This window comes from Vicugna pacos, chromosome 21 (genome assembly GCF_048564905.1).
Source record: "Vicugna pacos chromosome 21, VicPac4, whole genome shotgun sequence".
In the NCBI taxonomy this organism is placed as follows: domain Eukaryota; kingdom Metazoa; phylum Chordata; class Mammalia; order Artiodactyla; family Camelidae; genus Vicugna; species Vicugna pacos.
This window is the reverse complement of record NC_133007.1, coordinates 6,475,272-6,482,264: the sequence shown is the minus strand read 5'-3', so window position 1 is coordinate 6,482,264 and position 6,993 is coordinate 6,475,272. Positions and strand designations below refer to the sequence as shown.

The 6,993-nt window shown below is 49.8% G+C and overlaps 1 long non-coding RNA gene across 1 annotated transcript; it reads right to left on the bottom strand.

Moving 5' to 3' along the window:
* Nucleotides 1-5,236: 5,236 nt before the first annotated feature.
* On the bottom strand, nucleotides 5,237-6,482 carry LOC140687932 (uncharacterized). The gene is made up of 2 exons (XR_012062556.1): nucleotides 6,178-6,482; nucleotides 5,237-5,373 (listed from the first exon to the last, which is right to left on the bottom strand). It is a non-coding gene; the product is annotated as an uncharacterized lncRNA (long non-coding RNA).
* Nucleotides 6,483-6,993: the final 511 nt, after the last annotated feature.

The following is a 6,993-nucleotide window of genomic DNA, read 5'->3' as shown; positions in this document are numbered from 1 at the left end:
TATGTGTGTGCGTGTGCACGTGTATGTGCATATTGGCGTGTTGTGGATGCGGCTCCAAGACATGTGTTGGAAATGTATTATCCTGATACCAGGACATTTGAATTCTTGATTCCACTCTTACTTACAGCTCTGTGAACTCAACCAAGTCCCTTCCCTTCTCTATTCCTCAGTGTCTGGTGTGTAGTTGTCTTTCCAGACCTTATCCAACCCTAATTCATCAGGCATTTTGAGTAAAGGCTGTCAACTCCCTGACTCTCCTGCTGCTGAGAACTTCCCTGAGGATGACAGGCAGGGGACTGAGAGGAAGAGGCTCTCTTATGAGCCTGCACCCTGGCGGGGGGATTGCCTTGGAGCTGCCGATATTTACTGGGAAGAATTTAGTGGCGCTCTCAAGAGCCCGTTGCTCTCAGGCAAACCAGAGCCTGAATTAATGCCTTAATTATCCAGGCAGCCTTCCCTGAGGCCCCATTCTCCGTTTTAATTTTGGGAAACTCATGTATGTGATATTCTTCTCTGGGTCTGCAATCAGTCAGGTTGGAAGCACTTCCCTGGAGCCCCCATGGAGGACGTGAGTGATGGCGCCTGGTTCTGGGAGCCCTCCATCACCTGGGGCTGGGAGGGGGCGGGTCCCAGCAGCTGCTCCCTGAGAACAGGGGAGTCCTGTGGCAGAAAGAAGAGGCTCTTTGGGCCTTTGAGCATCCCCTTTCCTCCCCCTCCTTCCTTCTTCCCTTCCCTCATCCCTCCCTTCATATCCAAGGGTAGGGGGTACTCGATCTAACCTCACAAGGACTCGTAGGGCTCAGCTTGCTCAGGAATGAGAGAATCTAGGGTGGAATGAGCCCCCACTCCTGTCATGTGCCGGCACTGACCCTGACCCCTGGGCATCAGAGCAGCTCTAGGACAACACCCCTGCAGAGAGCGCTACCAGCCAGCTGAGGGGGGAGCAAGCCTTACCACGAAGCACTTAAACAATGAGAAGGTTCAGTGTCACATCGGGTGGCCGGGAAAGTGTGTGTGGAAAGAGATCAATGAGGATGTGGCAGTGAAGTATTAGGGCTTTTTCAGTTAAAAGAGATGGAAATTCAACTCCAGCTGGCTTACGGTGAAAAAGGAAGGTTTTCGTTTCATTTATGTAACTGGAAAGAGTAAGGATGGATCCAGATCCGGTTCCACTGGACCAAGAGTTCAAACAATGCTGTCCTCCGTTTTCCCCTTGACCGCTCACCCTCACTCGTGTTTCCTCCTCTGCTTTGTTCTGAGTACTGACTGTGTTCCTCAGTATTACAAGTACACTTTGTTTGAATGGTGAGGAGGAGGAGACTTCCAGGCCTCCTAATCTGAGTGTAGCAAAAGAGAGAGTGTCTCTCTGAGTCTCCATGCGTGAAATCTGAGGGGCCACTCTGGCCCAGGTTGGGTTACACACTCACCTGCTGACCAGTCAGGTCATGAGGATGAGTGACTTTGGCTGGGCCTCCGTCACACGGCCAACCCTGTGTTGGGAGGTCAGGTAGGTTCTATCCTCACCTTTCCCATCAGAATCGCATGACTGAGGTGGGAGGAGCAAAGCCTCTAAAGAAGACAGGGTGCTGGCCAGACAAGACCACAAATGCCCACTGTGGGTTTCAGTGGCCCAGATGTAATCATGGTGACTCAGCTCTGGGACCCAAGCAGCTGGGGAGGAGGGAAGACTGAGACTGGGTGATTTGGGCTGAAAGGAACTCCCCTGACTTGGGTCCTGGGGTGGGTGACCAGCCTTCTACATCACAATGTCCAAAGGGGCCCGATGACCTCGATTCTGGCCTGGGTCCAAGAGTGTCTGAAGAGTAGGGGCATGGCAGCAGGAGTTTCTAGGTGGTTGCCATGCTCGTCAGGTAGGGATGAGTGTGTGCAGGTGCTGGGGCTCTGGCGGTCTGACAGCTCTCTGGTTTAGAGCAGGACAGGGCTAAAGTGCAAACCAGGAAATCGAGACAGCCTTAAAAATTATACCCAAGTGAAGAGGGAAGGCTGCTGGTTCAGAGAACCTGTGAGGCCAACCCTGGGTGTATAAGTCCTTGGTCTTACGATGGCCTTTTTCCTTGAAGCTTCTCTGAGCTTCTCTGTCCTGTTGTGGTCTAGGCAGGGCTGAGACTGAGACTATGGGAGACAGGCTGAAGGGGCTGGAGATGCTGGGAGCTGATGAGCCTTGAAGGATGGTGGGGAGGGTGCAGGGAAAGTTAGAATAGGCATGCAGGTAAGGGTCGGACAGCACATATACCATCCAGACTGGCTTCCTGCCTCAATAGAGTCATCCTCTAAGTCTCAAACTTGGAAATGGTCAAAAATATCCCCCTGTCTCCTTTGCCTTCTGTGTCCCCATTTTCCCCATCCATACTCTCCACAGCTAAGGGAATTCAACAAGTGTTTATTAAGCACCTACCATTCAGTAACTGTGTTGGTGCTCAGGATACAGGAGAGAACAACACACATGTAGCTCCTGCACTTTGGGAGGGAGGCAACCAGCCAACCAAACAAAAAACCCAAGTGAGCAAACAGATACATGAACTAATTATAAGTGGTGGTTAAGTCTGATGAAGAATACAGACAGGGAGCTGGCGGAAGAAAACAGGAGGGGAACTCTTTCTGCTGCTGTGCCAGGAAAGGATTCTCTAAGAGGTGACATTTAAGTTTAGATTTGAGGAAGGAGCCAGCCATTTGACGAGTGGGTGAGTAGTCAGAATTCCAGACACAGGGAGTGGCTAGAAACACTGGGATAACTGAGGGAGGACTGGCGTGTCTGGCTTCCTCAGTCATAAGCAGTGATGGAATTAAGGCATGGGGGGTGGTTCATACAGTGCGGAGGGAACGTGATCGTCAGCCAGGACCATCTCTAGGGCTGAAGTCCCAAGACCCACAAGAAGTGTTCAGGTTCATGGCGTACCGTGGAACAGGGTGGGTAAAGAGTGGTCCCATCCCGGACTCTCCAAGACTGAGGAAAATGGCCTCAGTCCTGGAGCTGCAGAACTTAGAATTTTACTATGGAGGAAAAGTGGTTCCCATGTTGTCTCAGTTTCCCACAGTGGTTATAGCAAATCGCCATGCACTCTGTGGTTTAGAGCAGCAGAAATGTATTCTGTCACAGTTTTGGAGGCCAGAGTAAGAAGTCAGAGTCGTTGAACCAAAATCACGGTGCTGAGCTCCCTCAGGAGGCTCCAGGGGAGGCTTTGGTCCTTGCCTCACCCAGCGTCTGGTGGCTGCTGTCATTCCTTGGCTTGTAGTCACGTCCCCTCCCATCTCTGCCTCCCGATCTCACCGTGTTCTTCTGTGTCACATCTCCCTCTGCCTCTCTCTTATAAGGTCACTTCTCATCCCATTGGACTTCCAGGATAATGCGGGTGACTCTCCCCATTTCCAGATCCTTCATCACATCTGCAGAGTCCCTTTTGCCATATAAAGTAACATTCCCAGGTTGTGGGATATCCGAACGTGGTTCTTTGGGGGCCCTTATTTAGCCTACGCCTGAAGTGATTTGAAGGAGAAGGAGGAGGTGGGGGAGAGTGAGGCAGGGTGCCTGCACCAGGGCCTGGAGTAGATGTGCTTGGTGCCTGATTGGAAGCCCCAGTGAGGACTGATGAAAAGAGTTGATTGTGTCTCCAGCTATGATAGTTTAATTTTTCATTACATCTTAATCCTGTCATTCCCAGGAGAGGATTTGATCAGCGGGGAAGAGGGATGAGAAGTTTGGGGTGGCAGAAGCCCTGGGCCTTCTTTCAGTTATGTCAATTCTTTATGTTTTAAATACAAAGCCCCCTGACATGGACTGAAAGGGCACATAGCAGTAGGGAGTGACGGTGCCCAAGCGAGTGGGGGTGATGAGGGTGGCGGAGGGTGGGGACTTCCGCTGGCATTAGCAGGGAGGGTTGCTTTGTGCCTTCAGTTCTGAGTTTTTATTGTTAGATTTTAAGAATTCATGGACTTAATTGCATGAGATATGATTAAGTAAATAAAAGAAGAACGCTGTATTTCCTGGATCTGTCAAAGAAACGTTAAGGTCTCCTGCCTAGACAGTCTTTCCAGAAATATTGAATTTCTTTTTATTACTTCTGAAGTTAAACAAGAATAAATTTGAATAATTAATGCATTGGTCTCTCTTCACCGCCGCCTCTGCCACTTGCTAGCTCTATATTGTCTTAAGATGCTGAGAGAAAAGACATAGATCAGAGACATGGCAGTGTGGTTTGTAGATAACAGCTAAATGGCTCGTTCGGCTTGCGGGTGGAAGTGGTGGTTTTGTTTGGAGTGTGAGGGGTCCTCAGCTCTAAGCTCGTGGCGGTCTGTGTCAATGTCTGTTCCCGTTGATCTGCCTCAGTGCAGGACTCAGGTTGGTGATCGCTTTGGAATAAGACAGACTTTCAGATGGGGAAGAGGGTGGGGCTAAGTGCAGGCTGGGGTTGTCTTCAGGCAGGACTAGTGAGCAAGGCTCTGACCCGAGGGAGGCCAGGACAGGAACTTGGACTGACCTGCAAGGCCCCTGTCAGAGTGGTCTCTGGGGCTTTGTTCATGCTGCCCTGGCTTCTGGACAACTGTTTGTTATTGGCTGTGCCACTGCTCTGTCTAACGCAGACCATTGCCAGCTACACGTTTTGGGAATTAATGGGACTGGTAGCTATTTGGCTTCTGCAGAACTAATGTCTTCCGCTGTCAACCTGGAAGAGCCTGTGGGAGAGCATCTTTCTGGGGTTATGTGAAGGGCCTTCATTTATATAGCCTACGAGCAGTTAACAGAGTCTACTCTGAGTCAGGCTCTGGGGATACCACAAAGCACAGTACAGGCTTAGCCCCCAGGTAGCTTTTTTCTAATGGGAGAAAGAGTCAAGTAGCAGGCAATCATAACAGAGTGGGCTAAAGGCTGCTACAGGCCCAAGTGCAGGGTGACCTGAGAACACAGAACCTGGTCTTGAGAGTTGAGGGTGGCTTTCTGGAGGCAGTCATGTCTGTCCTGAAGTCTGAGAGATAATTAGGGATTAACCAAGCAAAAGGTGGAGGAGAATATTCCAGATAAAGGTGATACAGGACATTTTTCGCAGAACTAGAAAAATATTCCTAAAATTTATATGGAATCACAGAAGACCCAGAATCACCAAGGCAGAACAGAAGAAAAAGGATGAAACTGGAGGAATAACCCTCCCAGACTTCAGACAACACTACAGAGCTACAATAACAAAACAGTGTGGTACTGGCACAAAAACAGACATGTGGATCAATGGAACAGAATAGGCGGCCCAGTTTATTACTTATGGTCAGAGACATGGTCAGTTAATCTTTGACAAAGGAGGCAAGAATATAAATGGAGAAAAGACGGTCTCTTCAGCAAGTGGTGTTGGGAAAACTGGACAGCTGCCTGTAAGTCAATGAAGTTAGAACACTCCTTCACACCATACACAAAAATAAACTCAAAATGGCTTAAAGACTTAAGTATAAGACAAGACACTATAAACCTAGAAGAGGTAGGTGGTAGAGCACAAGCTTAGCATGCACGAGGTCCTGGGTTCAATCCCCAGTACCTCCATTAAAAATAAATAAGTAAATAAACCTAATTGCCTCCCTCCTACCTAAAAAGGGTTTGCGCCTATCAGAGCCTGCCCCAGAGGGGCAGCATCTGAGACTGTGGGGGCAAACCTCTGGGGTGCTGAGACCCACTTCATAGAACAGTTAATTTGCATGTTACTTTGTGATCCGAAATGTCCTCTAAGCTATGCTGAGTTGGTTTAAAGGGTGCCTATCTCCTTTTCGTTTTTTGCAGTACCCCTCTTTTTATTGGTACTGTTGGGCACCTCCTACCATGTTCGCAACCCAACTTGCATCTTTTTGTGTCCTTCTCTCTGTCATGCTGTCATTTTAAAACACAGAAGTGTACAGATTGGGAATTGTTCATTGTCTTATGAAGAAAGAGGTCATTGTATAGACACTTAACTGTGTGTCTTGTTTTTCTGGCTTAATAACACCTCCCACAGCCCACTTTTCAGGAACACATTTATGGATGAACTGAGACACCTGTACTGGCAGGGGGTCCTCTGCTACTTGCAGTGGGAATCCTGTTATATGATCCATACAGTGATGAGGGCAGATGGGTGTTTTTATGAACAGTGGGCTGAGCACCTGAGCTGACCCTACTCTGCTGAGGTCAAGGACAACACTCACCTGACCACTTACTGGTCTGTGAGCAAAAGCAGGTGCAGGTGGGTCTTCTCACATGGTATCCCAGAGCTGTCGCGGTGCCCAGTGGTAGCAGGCATGTTGAAAACACGTGGCTACTCTTGGCTTATTGGCCCACCTGTGATTTCCTTCCCTTATGCAGGTGTGCTCCTGTGGACAGATTTAGCAAGAATGTCCGGGTGACTTGGAGGTGCTTGTGGCCGAGTTATTTTCCTTGAACTGTTGGGAAGTGGAGCACAAGGATGCCGGGATGGAGAAGGCTAGCGGGACTCTCTCCAGTCATCTTATTCCCTGGCTGTTGCCTTCCAAATCTGTGTGTGTGTGTGTGTGTGTGTGTGTGTGTGTGTGTGTGTGTGTCCAAGTTGATTATGACATCATAGAAAGTGGTTTTCATACCATCTGTTGGCTCTGTATCTAACCCATACCATCTCCCCTTCCCTTAGTTTAACATGACTTTGTGCCTGGTGCTTGGGGTGCAAAGGAACAACAGACTCTTGGTCTGACTTGGTCCCTTAGCGGCTGGACCCACCACACCGCCCTTCTGTCCCTGGAAGATAGGTGTGCTCTGGCCTTTGCATCACCTGCTTCCAGGCCTTGCTGGGAGAAGATATCCAGGCCCTGCAGGCCTCAGCCTTGTTTAGATTCCCCTGCCACCGCCTTCAGAGCCAGCGCCGCCTCAGAGGCTGTGCCAGGCTCTGCTGCTGGGCTCCGTTCCTACCAGGGCGGCTCCTGTGGCAGCCTGGGGGTTTCCTCACCCTGGGGCTTCGGTCTAGGGGAGGCTGGCGTCTACCCACTGATCCT